A 13,738-nucleotide genomic window follows, 5' to 3' on the forward strand; every position below is an offset into this window, starting at 1 on the left:
ACCATAAGTGTAAGAGGTTAATGTTCTATATATTTTTGCCATGGTGTCAATGATTTTGCAATGGTGCAGCACCACAGCTAAATGACTGCAGCGGAAACATTGATTTTAGTATTATTTCATACCAGTGTTTGATAGTTAAATACTTTTTCAGTACCAACATGGAGCGTCTCGCTAAATATTTATGAATGAGTACGCTATGTTGCTCTGTACTGGATATTGCCAGGCTATGGTCATCAGGATACATCTTTATGGTTTCTATCTTTTTCTGTCTTTATGGTTTCTGTTCTCTGTTGTGATGGCATGGTTCTTTCTGACATCATCAACTGTAATGTCATAATCAGTTGAGGTAGTGAATAAAACAGCTTTATGGCCAACAGTATCCCATTTAAAATGTAAGAAATAACTATTTGTATGTCATCATCAATGTTACGAATCCCTTTTGGCCCGACAGTCTAGGGGGGATGGTAATGAGACCCGTAACAACTCATACACATTCTAATAGTGACAAAGTAAAAGTGAGAACGAAATAACTACGACAACTGAAATCTACCGTCAAACTCAGGGTTTATTAATAAACACACGGCAATGGGGGGAGCAGGAAAAGGGGCGGAGCTGGACCCAAGGAAAGAAACAATAAGTATTCAAAAACACCCCTAAGCTAGACTAGCCTACTTTAACAACAGCTAACTAACCAAAAATACAGTGTGTGGTCCGCCCAGTTCTAACTAGTGTATTTAACAAAGTTTACCTACGGGTAGTGTATGCCCATGGGCGACTTGTCTTGATTCCCTCTTTTCCCACCAGCAAACAAACAAACACCATAACCAAAAACAATACTCACAGGTGATGACAAATTTCTATGGAGGTACTCAAACAAAAGATAGTTCAATACATAAAGAGAGTGAAACAGAGAGATCTACAGACATGGCATTTACAGAGAGCTTGAGCTCTAGAGCAAACTACTGACAGGGTTTTTAAACCAAGGGAAAGTAACTGTGATTGGGTAGGAAACAGGAGGAGGTGTGTCTTCTGATTGATGATTGGTGGTTGATTGGGGAGTGATGATTTTCACCTGTGAGGGGAGAAGGAGAGAAAAGAAACACACACACACAGGATACACACACAGGATACTTGTATCCGTAACAATCAATAAGACCTGGCTCTGTGATATACTGGAATAAGAAGTACTAGCCTACCACATTTCACTACACATCAACATTAAACCATTCTGTTAAAAAAATCTATCTAGTTTCATCTTGACATTTTTTTAATTTAAGCACTCCACATCTGATAGCTTTTCTTCTTTAAAGTTTATTTTTTATGTTTATTGAATAGGGCGCTAACAGTATCCCCATTACCCATTTATGCATCCCTCCTGAACAAAAACAAAACAATTCCCTCTAGCAAAACAAACAAACAAAATAAGAAAGAAACAAACCAATTAAATTAATATCTGTTAGACCAGTCACTATAAGACAAACAAGTGCTCCAGTGTCATAAGTCTTTTGTCCAGTTGCTGAAAGTAATGATGAACTGTATTCATCACACATCTCCTCTTTACTAAAGCATGAGGCCCAACATCTTCCTGGCCCTGGGTGATGACTCGGCCCAATACAGGAGGTGGTATTATGAGATGACTGTAGACCAGGTGGAGCCCTTCCTCACGGCTGAGCCCACTCACCTGCGTGTGGGCTGGGCCAACACTGAGGGTTACAACCCCTATCTCACGGGGGGAGAGGCCTGGGGAGGCAACGGGGTAGGAGATGACCTCAGCTCCTATGGCTTTGACGGGCTGTACCTCTGGTCAGGTGAGGGAACACTACAAGAAGGGAAAATTAATGAATGTTCGCTGGTGTTATTATGTGCTGGATAGGAGCAGTTTCATTGCGAAAGTCTTCACAATCATGAAGCAAATGCATCTGTCATTTCTGCCATGAACTTTTTGTGATTAGTTTATTTAGTTTTATTACATACTCAGGTTACAGGGGGAAAGTATTTCATACAGAATCTACGTCTTCCAACTATGAATGTAAAGACTGGCACTATATCTGTCCTGTACATCAGGCTGTGTTGGTCGGAGAGTGAGCTCTCCCTATCACCACCTTCTGAGGGAGGACGATGTGGTCAGCTGCTGCATTGACCTCGTTGCCCCCTGCATCTCCTTCCGGGTCAACGGGCAGCCGGTCCAGGGCATGCTGGAGAACTTCAACACTGACGGACTGCTCTTCCCAGTGGTCAGCTTCTCTGCTGGTGTCAAGTGAGAGTATTACCTATATGTGTTGTTGGCATGCTTTCCGTTCTTTCACTGCATCTACCTATATTTCTGGAGTGCTTTTCTGAAAACAGAATTTCCCATTTCTATATGAATGTCTATATGAATGTGATCTGATTCTGTTTCAATGTCCAAGTAATAAATGGATGGCTCTGTCTGATCAAATCTATCTGTCTGTCTGGACTGTGACCACAGGGTGCGTTTTCTGCTGGGTGGGAGACATGGAGAGTTCCGTTTCCTGCCCCCTCCAGGCTTCGCCCCGTGTTCCGAGGCTCTGCTCCCCAGGGTGAAGCTGAGGTTGGAGCCTTGTCAGGACTTCACCCAGGAGCAATACCTTCTGGGACCCACTGTACTCCTCACCCCAGCAACCTTTACCCCTAGTCCAGTAGACATCAGCCAGGTACCAAATCCAGTAGTACTTTGCACATTTGTCCATGGCCTTTAAAGCATGTCGGTGTATACAACCTACTTTAGCTAAGTGAAAACAGAGTAGGACCTTCCCTCTTTTATCATATACCCCAACCCCATGTTGTTCCTTAGGTGGTGTTGCCCGTTCAACTGGAACATATTCGTGAGAGACTAGCAGAGAACACCCATGAGCTTTGGGTCATGGACAAGATTGACCTTGAATGGACCCATGGAGCTGTGAGTGATGCAGCTACTGAATGGATTATGGCCTTGTATCCAAATCCCTTACATACATTCCTGTTTCTTGGTCTACTGATTGTATGGTTTCCATAGCAAGCTGCTCGCAGCTGTTCATGTCAACAGTGTATATGTATTTTGACCGATGTGTATTGTGATGTAGGTGAGAGATGACAGTAAGAAGCAGGACCCCTGTCTGGTGGAGTTCTCCAGGCTCCCAGAACAGGAGCGAAACCACAGCCTTCAGATGTCCCAGGACACACTCCGGTAAGCCTCCTCTGCCATTCATACATTCACATCAAAATGACCTGTCAAGACACTTATTTTGTCTTTATTCTACTTCTTTGTGAAGGACTCTCGTTGCCCTTGGTTTGCATATTGGTCTGCCAGATGGCCGTGCTGATGAGGGAGTTAGATACCTTAGGCTCTCCAACAAGTATGTAGCTCTACTCTTGAGACTCTTTATGAGTGAGTGTTCCTCGTGTCTTTTGTACTAAATGAACCTTTCCTCTCCTGTCTAGGTATGAGATGCCTAGTGGGTACAGACCAGCCCCGGTAGACCTGAGCCACATCATCCTGAGTCCTGCCCAGGAGGCGGTGGTGGAGCTGCTGGCTGAGAACGATCACAACGTGTGGGCCAGGGACCGGATCAGGCAGGGCTGGACCTACAGCTCACACCAGGTAGGCTTTGATTCAAGGGTAGACCTAGCCAAACTACAATAGCGGAATGAATGAAATATCTGCTTTACCAAGAGCCTTGAAATAGAAATCCATAAAAATGTTAGCTGGTCTTTTGATAGTGGTAAACCTGGTTTGTTATTTTGGATGAGAAGACCTTCCTGATATGTCTTGATGAAGGATTTGAAGGAGCAGACTAGTTTGGTCTGTACAGTGAGTGTACAAAACATTAAGAACACCTTCCAAATATTGAGTTGCACCACCTTTTGCCCTTAGTACAGCCTCAATTTGTCTGGGCATGGATTCTACAAGGTGTCGAAAGCATTCCACGGGGATGCTGGCCCATGTTGACTCCAATTCTTCCCACAGTTGTGTCAAGTTGGTTGGATGTCCTTTGGGTGGTGGACCGTTGTTGATACACACAAGAAACTGTTATGTAAAATACCCAGCAGCGTTGCAGTTCTTGACACACTCAAACCGGTGCGCCTGGAACCGACTACCATACTCCATTCAAAGGCACTTAAATATTTTGTCTTGCCCATTCACCCTCAGAATGACACACATACACAATCCATGTCTCAATTGTCTCAAGGTTTGAAAATCATTCTTTAACTTGTCTTCTCCCCTTCTTCTACACTGATTGAAGTGGATTTAACAAGTGACATTAATAATTAATAATAATAATTTCCTGGATTCACCTGGTCAGTCTAATGTTTTGTACACTCAGTGTATGTGATAGTAATATAGCGGGTAATGAGTGCTAATTCTTTCTCTCTGTTTTGTCTAGGATGTGAAGGCCAAGCGGAGCCCCCACCTGGTGCCCTACAGCCTGCTGGATGAGAGGAGCAGACAATCTGGCAGAGACGGTGTGAGGGAGGCTGTGTGCACCCTGCTGGGCTACGGCTACAGTCTGGAGCCCCTGGACCAGGACAGAGGTATGGATGATTTCACGTTCCACTTTAGAAATTATTTTAATCATATATACCTCTAATAATTATTCAAAGGTTATTTTAATTTTACCTTTATTTAACTAGGCAAGTCAGTTAAGAACAAATTCTTATTTTCAATGACGGCCTAGGAACAGTGGGTTAACTGCCTGTCCAGGGGCAGAACAACAAATTTGTACCTTGTCACCTCGGGGATTTGAACTTGCAACCTTCCAGTTACTAGTCCAACGCTCTAACCACTAGGCTACCCTCAATGTGCTGTGTGGTGGAAAAGTTGTCATGCTATCCCGTGTTTTACTGCTTAAAGAATTGTCTCGTTATATGCTAGTATTTCTGTACTGTTACTCCTTTGGATTTCAGCTGTGATGCCAGACCCATGTCACACAGTGGCTGAGAAGTTCAGGGTCTTCAGGGCAGACAAGTTGTATGCTGTGACCAGGGGGAAGTGGTACTTTGAGTTTGAGGCGGTGACGGCAGGGGACATGAGGGTAGGCTGGGCTCGTCCCCACTGCCCACCGAATGGGGAACTCGGATCAGACATGCAGGCGTTTGTGTTTGACGGCTCCAAGGTGAGAAGACTGAAATGACTACTGGTGACATGCTGTAATCATTAATATTATTTAGGATACATAGATAAGCTCCCACCGTTAGAAGCGAGTCATGGATTGGACATTACACACAGCTAGGCGTGTATCCATTGGTAAGTTCTCTTGCAATTGCTCACTTCTGTCTCTCACACACAGGCCCAGTGGTGTCACCAGGGAGATGAGCCCCTGGGTCGGCCTTGGCAGAGTGGTGATGTGGTGGGCTGTATGGTTGACATGGGGGAATGCACCATGATGGTCACTCTCAATGGAGAGATGCTTTTGAACGACCGCGGATCAGAGCTGGCTGCCAAGGACTTTGACATCAACCAGGGTTTGTTAATTTGGTCAATCTCTTCAACCTCATAAACACCAACTTAATGTGTTGACCTGTTGGTTTTCCCTCCTTCCCCTGTTCCTGTCGTTGCTAGGCTTCCTCCCTGTGTGTAGTCTTGGGGTGAACCAGAAGGCCAGGCTGAATCTGGGTCGTGACGTGGCCTCATTGTGTTACTTCACAGAGTGTGGCCTACAGGAAGGTTATAAGCCATTTGCTGTAAACATGGCCAGAGACCCAGCCCTGTGGATGAGCTGGAGACAACCACAGTTCATCCCTGTACAGACAGACCATGATAGCATACAGGTTAGTCACCACACATCCACAAGCCAACCTGACCTGAACCAGGGGGTATACTACAAAGCAGGATCAATGAGTTAGCCGGCTAACTTTGGTAAAGAACCAGAAATAACTATTGATTTGATTAGGGCTGACCCCATTTAGTTAACTGGACGATTGTTTGATCGATAGGCTGTTGGTCGACCCAGGTTTTCTTTTCAGCAGTCTAACATATGTTTTTTTTATGGCACATGAGACACCTGTCTTATTCACGCCTGTCTCAGTGGACTTTAAAACCTCTCATGGATCAGGTCAGCGGGATCGATTTGACAACATCCGGTGAAATGGCAGAGCGCGAAATTTAAAAAAAACGGTCCTTTTGTTCGATTAATTCCTTCGTTATATCCCTAAAGTGTCCATTTATTTGGCACATTTGATTCAGAAAAACACCGGTTCCAACTCGCCCAGCATGACTACAAAATATCTAATAAGTTACCTGTAAACTTTTTCCAAAAAACCTTCCTAATCCAATTTTAAGTATTTTAAAACGTAAATAATCAATCAAATTTAAGACGGGATAAACTGTGTTCAATAGAGGATAAAAATGAATGTGGAGCGAGCTTCAGGTCACTCGCCCCAAACAAAAGAGTACACTTGGCTGTACACCCAGAAAGGAAAGGGCTACTTCTTCACTACTCAAAGGAAAAACATCAACCAATTTCTAAAAACTCTTGACATCTGTTGGAAGCCATAGGAACTGCAAGCATATTTCTATTAAAACAGGCTTGCCATAGGAAACCAATGGAAAACAGATTGACCTCAGAAAATGTTTTTCCCTGGATGGATTGTGCTCGTGTTTTCGCCTGCCAAATCAGTTCTGTTATACTCACAGACATTATTCAAACAGTTTTAGAAACTTCAGAGTGTTTACTATCCATGCATATCCTCCTGAGTAGCAGGCAGTTTACTCTGGGCACACTTTTCATCCGGATGTGAAAATACCGCCCCCTATCCCAGAGAGGTTTTAAACCTTGCGCAAATGGCCTACAGCTGTGTCTGTCTGGAGCTCACTGGAAGAGAAACTCTGAGGGCACAGAATATTTTATGCAATGTTGCAAGTTTGCTAGCAGGAGCTTCAGGCCTGACCAAAGTTAATAGTTGATATGCTGTTTCAAGTTCCGTGCAGACAGTCCATGCGTAGCCAATGTGATTCATAGCATGTTTATTTTTATCAGGTTATTTTCAACCTGCAGGCTGCAATGTTTTTCTTTTTTGGCTTTATGTAGGCTATTTTTACATAGATGGGAGTAGAAGTTACTTTTAGAATTGTGATTAACCACATGATAATGATGTTGAAATACGAAGACTATTATAAATGAAATGAAACTGTTCCACAAAAATGTTCATATAAAAGTTATAACTGGTACGCAGATCAGTAGAAATGGTAAGAAAATTGGCACTCCAAATGGAAAAGGTTGCCGTCCGCTGGTGTTGCTTATGAGGAGCGTAACAGCAGGAGCGTAACAGCAGAATCTGCAAAAGCCAGCAGCAGTGGGAGGAACAGTTTTCTTTCTCTTCTGGTTAGGCTAGCTTGATCTCTGGCTCCCTCGAGTCATTTGTGTGTCATAATTATTTAATCACAGTGTGCTTAAAGCATCAGACTTTCTCAGTAGCCTACATATAGTTGATTTTATTAAAACACATAGGGTGTGTCTATATAGGGAAAAATACACGTTTTAAACAATTTGACCAATCGATTGGTCGAAAGAACACATGATTCTAGGGGTTTGGGACAGCCCTAGATTTGATACCTACTGACTAAAGTTAAATACCTACTGACAACTTAAATACTGGATGTGGTTTTTCAGTCAATTAGACCATGCCCATTTCAAGCTTATATTTCTAAATAATTGAAAGTTATTTCAGAATATTTATTAAAGTCATTGATCTTGCTTTGTAGTATACCCCTCAGCACTGTATGGGTCAATCTCTCGACTACAAGCATGTACAAGGGAGTTTAATCTTACCATTATATTTAGTAGCATAGGTCTTATTGTAGAAATGTGAGTATAATTCTATAAGTTGTCTTGTTTTACAAGGTGACAAGAATCACTGGGTCCACTGAGAGCCCACCGTGCCTAAAGATAACACAGAGGTCATTGGGGCCCCAGAGTTGTGGCAGTGACATGGGGTTCTACAGACTCAGTATGCCTATAGAGTGTGCTGAGGCCTTCTCCAGACCAGTAGGGGCTACTCTACCTATCAGCAGCAGTGTCTCCACAGCCAGGAAAGACCTGCAGGAGTTTGAGGTGGACTCTGACTTTGAGATGCTGCTGAAATCAGCTCATGTTTACACTGGCTCCAGGGATGAGCTTAACCACAAGGACTACAGCCATGATAAAACATCCAAACTCAAACAACGGTAGGGAGAAGAGACCAGGCTATGACAAACAATACGTATACTGTATAATGGTTTGGGAACATTTTCAGGGGGAAAAATGCTCGCATTTCATGGTGTTGATATGCACTTTTAAATAAAAGTAAATCTGTGTATGTGTGCTCCTAGGTTCATGTTGAAGAAACCCAAACCAGAGTTGAACAAAAGCCACTCATCTGCCCGTCTACTGCAGGAGGTTCATGCTGACAAAGATGACTATGACCATCTGGCCCGGTCCACTACGGTAACACTCTTCAACTATTTTGACCCATTTCAGACAGATATGTGGTATACTACCTGTACAAAAAAATATAAGGCAATGTTTATATGATTTCCTTTCACACAGCCCCTTATGAAGCACTTTCTTGCAGGTAATAATAATAACTTTATTTGTGTAGCACTTTTTAATACAGGTAACAAAGTGATTCACATTATAAAACAATACAATCAAATAAAAAATACAAACAAAGAAACAAAAAAAGAGGAGAAAAAAAAGATATATAATTAAAATCATACATTGAAATCAAACATCTTCATAAAAGTGTCTTCAGCAGGGAGATAAAAAGATGCACTGAATCTGCAAGCCCGATCTCCTCTGGCAGACCATTTCAAAGTCTAGGGGCCCTAATGGAAAATGACAGGTCTCCTTTAGTTTTCACACAGGCCTAGAGATGTCACCAGGTTGGTGAGTCCCTGGGTTGGCCCTGGCATAGTGGTGGGCTGTATGGTTGACATGAGAGAATGCATCATGTCATGGTTAACAGTGCCCTGCCAGAGGATCTCAGGGAGATAACATCTGAGACATAGGATGGAGCTAAACCAAGCCTAGCCTTAAACGTGATTAATAACATTTTAAAATATATTCTAAAAGTGACTGGTAGTATAGATCAGCTAAAATAAGTGTGATATGGTTAAATTACCTGGTGCCTGGTGGGGGGTGTTGTTAAACCATGGAGTCTGTTTGCATTTGAAATTAAGAGGAGGTGTTAAACAATGAAAGTGTTAATGAATTTACCTGCAGAAAGCAGAGAACCATTCACATAGCCCCGATAGCTGTATTTTGGTAACCGGGTCTGTCAAAATTCTGGAATCATGACTGTCTTTAGGTGGGTATTATTTTTCCATGTTTTTCCCCCTACTGCTTTCAGATGTACAAATGGTAAAAAGAAGCAGGCATGGTAAAATAGTTAGATTTTTGTCTGTGTATGAAAAGGGTAAAGATAGCAAAGTCAATTGAGGGCATTTGAAGGAAAATCAGTAACTCCCTGTAATCTTCCACAGTACTATTACTCAGTGAGGGTGTTACCTGGTCAGGACCCCTCCACTGTCTGGGTGGGCTGGGTCACCTCTGACTTCCACCAGCACCAGCTGACCTTTGACCTGGAAAAGATCCGCACAGTGACCATCACCCTTGGAAATGACATGGGCAAGGTCCATGAGAGGTTGGTTCAATAAGGGACAAAGCAACATCATTTTGTGTCTACATTTTCTCTAGACATGTTTTGATCATAATGTTTAAAAAGTGTTTTACAATCACTGTATTATTATTACAATAATGCTTTCAGGCAAAAGTTAGATTTTGACATTCCCACCTTATTTCTGAATGTCAGTGTGAAACGTAGTAACTGCTACATGGTGTGCGCCGGAGAGAGCACAGGCCTGGGGCAGAGCAGGAGGAGTGCAGGCCTGGCCATAGGCTGTCTGATAGACACCACCACTGGTCTGCTAACATTCAGCTCCAACGGCATGGAGCTGGGGACCTTCTTTCAGGTAAAGTCAACTGTTAAAGGCAACTAACAATGTTGCAAAGACAATGTTGCTGTGACAAAGAGAAGAAGGCTCCCAAGTAAATACATATTAGTCATTAGTATTTCATGTGAATTTGTGTTTTTATCAATAGGTTGATTTATAAAGAGAAGTTCCTATCAGTTGGGATATGATAGAATGTGTCTCTGAGCTATTCTTATTAACTGACCAAACTGCTATCAACCAGGTGGAGCCCAGCACTAGGCTGTTTCCTGCAGTCTTTGCCAAGGCCAACAGCTCCAATGTGTTCCAGTTTGAGCTAGGGCGTGTAAAGGTAACCTAAATGCTTTATTCATTGGTCAGACTGTGATGACTCTCTCAGTTTGTCCAATTTCAAATGTGTTGTTTACAATACCATACTATACAATCCCCAATGCATGTCCATACTGTAAAAAAAAAATATATATATATTACCATAATGGCCCTGCTACCGCATCCACAGGGTTACTTAACATTGTCCTGAATGAAAAACCCTGTGTTATTCTCTGTTCAGAACATGCTGCCCCTGTCAGCGGGTCTGTTCAGGAGCCAGAGGAGGAATGCTATGCCCCAGTGTCCCCCCAGACTGCAGGTGCAGGTGCTGTCGCCCATCCTTTGGACCCGTGTACCAGACCACACCCTGAGGGTGCAGGCTGCCCACCCTGAAGACCGCCTCGGCTGGAGGGTCCAGTGCTTAGAGCCCCTGCAAGTCATGACCCTGCTCATCCCAGAGGAAAACAGGTCAGAGGTCAAAGGTCATATTTACTAATGCCTCAGAGCTTTCCAGGAGGAACATATTGAGTCAGGAAAGAATTTACTTTCAAAGCAAAGACACATTGTAACATTGCACTTAAAATTAAATAAGGTTGCACACTCTAAATATGCTCCCAACAATTTAATGGGTAAACCTGAGCTTTTTTTACATTGCATTTAGGTCAAACTATTTATCTCTCCCCTGTAGGTGTGTGGACATCCTGGAACTCTCTGAGTTAGGTGACCTTCTGTCTTTCCATCACCACACCCTGCTCCTCTACTCTGCCCTCTGTGCTCTGGGCAATACTCGTGTGGGCCACGCTCTCTGCAGCCACCTGGACCAATCACAGCTCCTCTATGCCATCCAGTGCCCCCGCCTCCCCGGGCCGCTCCGCTCCGCCTTCTACCACCTCCTGGGCCAGGTGCACCTCAACACCCACGCCACGGCCCGCCTCGCTATGAACCACGAGTACATCGTCCCCATGACGGAGCAGACCAGGGCCATCACCCTCTACCCCAGCCCCAGGGCCAGTCGAAGCCCCCAGTGGGTTCCCAGAATGGGCCTCAGCACCTCCCTCAGACCCCGGATGCACTTCACCTCCCCCTGCTTCATCAGAGGAGATGGCATGGGAGTCAATGGTGATACCTGTGGTGATGGCGTGGTTGCGACTGGGGAAGGCATCCATATAGACAGCCCAGAGATCCCACTGAAACTTCTGAAGGACCTGACAGGGAAGATGCTGACTGAGGCTGTGTGGGCTGTGGGGCAGGGTGTGAGGGATCCTGAAGGGGGCAGCATTGAGCTGCTGCTGGTGCCCCTAATTCGGCTGTTCCACACCCTGCTGGTGATGGGGTTGTTTGGGGACGAGGACCTAGGGAAAGTGCTGACACTGATTGAGCCTGGAGTCTTCTCCCGACCTGCAGATTGTTCCCAAGAAGAGGAGGAGGAGGAGGAGCAGGAAGAGGAAGAGCAGGAGGATGAAAATGTGCCAGATAGTGATAGGGAAAGTGTAGAGAGGGATGGGGATAAAAGGAGGAAAATTCCAAAGCTTCCAACAAAAGGACTGCTACAGATGAAGCTACCAGAAGCTGTCAAACTTGAGGTACAATTTAGGAAGAAATACCTTGATTTTGGATCTGATGTTTTCCTTTGTGGTACATGATCTGTCTTCTTTGTCAATGGAAAAATTGAATGACTTGACATGAGCTCACACCCCTGACCTTGATGTTCCTGTCCCTCTCTGTTCAGATCTGCCGCCTGTTCCAATACCTGTGTGACTGTCAGGTGCGTCACAGGGTGGAGGCGGTGGTGGCCTTCTCAGACACTTTCGTGGGGTACCTGCAGGAGAACCAGCGCTTCCGCTATAACGAGGTGATGCAGGCGCTCCACATGTCTGCTGCCCTCACCGCCCGCAAGACCAAGGAGTTCCGCTCCCCACCACAAGAACAGGTCAGGGGTCAGAGAGGAGACTGCTGAGGGAAATGTACACATCTGGTCTAAGTGGCTAAGATTATTGGAGGAATTAAATAACTTGAATACAAAATAGACACGGAGAGAGACTTTTTGTTCAAATCAAATCACATTTTTTGTCACATGCGCTGAATAACGTTGTCACGATCGTCGTATGGAGTAGACCAAAGTGCAGCGTGGTTAGAATACATTCTTCTTTATTAATGACCATAGTCACCATAGTCTTAGTCCGCTTTTGTGGCCTCCTAGGAACGGCGACCCTCGCTGCCACCTGGCAACCCTACTAAAGGGCCCCACTGGACTGAGGGGTAGCTCCGGACTGAGGGGCAGCTCCGGATTGAAGGGTAGCTCCTGGCTGGCTGACGGCTCTGGCAGCTCCTGGCTGGCTGACGGCTCTGGCAGCTCCTGGCTGGCTGACGGCTCTGGCAGCTCCTGGCTGGCTTACGGCCCTGGCAGCTCCTGGCTGGCTGACGGTTCTGGCAGCTCCTGGCTGGCTGACGGCTCTGGTAGCTCCTGGCTGGCTGACGGCTCTGGCAGGTCCTGGCTGGCTGACGGCTCTGGCAGGTCCTGGCTGACGGCTCTGGCAGCTCCTGGCTGGCTGACGGCTCTGGCAGCTCCTGGCTGGCTGACGGCTCTGGCAGGTCCTGGCTGGCTGACGGCTCTGGCAGGTCCTGGCTGACTGACGGCTCTGGCAGCTTCTGGCTGACTGACGGCTCTGGCGGCTCTGACGGCTCAGGACAGACGGGAGACTCTAGCGGCTCAGGACAGATGGGTGTCTCTAGCGGCTCAGGACAGACGGGAGACTGGCAGCTCAGGACACACGAGGCGCACCGTAGGCCTGGTGCGTGGTGCCGGCACTGGTGGTACTGGGCCGAGGACACGCACCTCAGGGCGAGTGCGCGGAGGAGGAACAGGGAGAACTGGGCTCTGGCGATGCCCAGGAAGCCCGGTGCGGGGGGCTGCCACCGGAGGGCTGGTGCGTGGAGATGGCACCGGATAGACCGGACCGAGAAGGCGCACTGGAGATCTGGAGCACCGAGCCTGCCCAACCTTACCTGGTTTAATGCTCCCCGTAGCCAGACCAGTGCGGCGAGGTGGAATAGCCCTAACTGGGCTGTGCAGGCGAACTGGGGACACCATGCGTAAGGCTGGTGCCATGTATGCCAGCCCGAGGAGACGCACTGGAGACCAGATGTGTATAGCCGGCTTCATGGCACCTGGCTCGATGCCCACTCTAGCCCGGCCGATAGGAGGAGCTGGAATGTACCGCACCAGGCTATGCACACGCACCGGGGACACAGTGCGCTCCACCGCATAACGCGGTGCCTGCCCGGTACTGCGCCCTCTCTCTCCACGGTAAGCACGGGGAGCTGACGCAGGACTCCTACCTGACTTCGCCACACTCCCCGTGTGCCCTCCCCCAATAAATTTTTGGGGCTGCCACTCGTGCTTCCAGCCGTGCTGCCTCTGCTTTCGCTGCCTCCAACTATGCTTTGGGACGGCGATATTCCCCTGGCTGTGCCCAGGGTCTTTTGCCAGCCAGAATCTCCTCC

The 13,738-nt window shown here is 46.2% G+C and overlaps 1 pseudogene; it reads left to right on the forward strand.

Moving 5' to 3' along the window:
- Window positions 1–13,738, forward strand: part of LOC135511080 (ryanodine receptor 2-like) — a 93,351-nt pseudogene that overhangs the window by 12,226 nt on the left and 67,387 nt on the right.

The sequence above is a fragment of the Oncorhynchus masou genome, chromosome 23 (genome assembly GCF_036934945.1).
Source record: "Oncorhynchus masou masou isolate Uvic2021 chromosome 23, UVic_Omas_1.1, whole genome shotgun sequence".
Classification (NCBI taxonomy): Eukaryota; Metazoa; Chordata; class Actinopteri; order Salmoniformes; family Salmonidae; genus Oncorhynchus; species Oncorhynchus masou.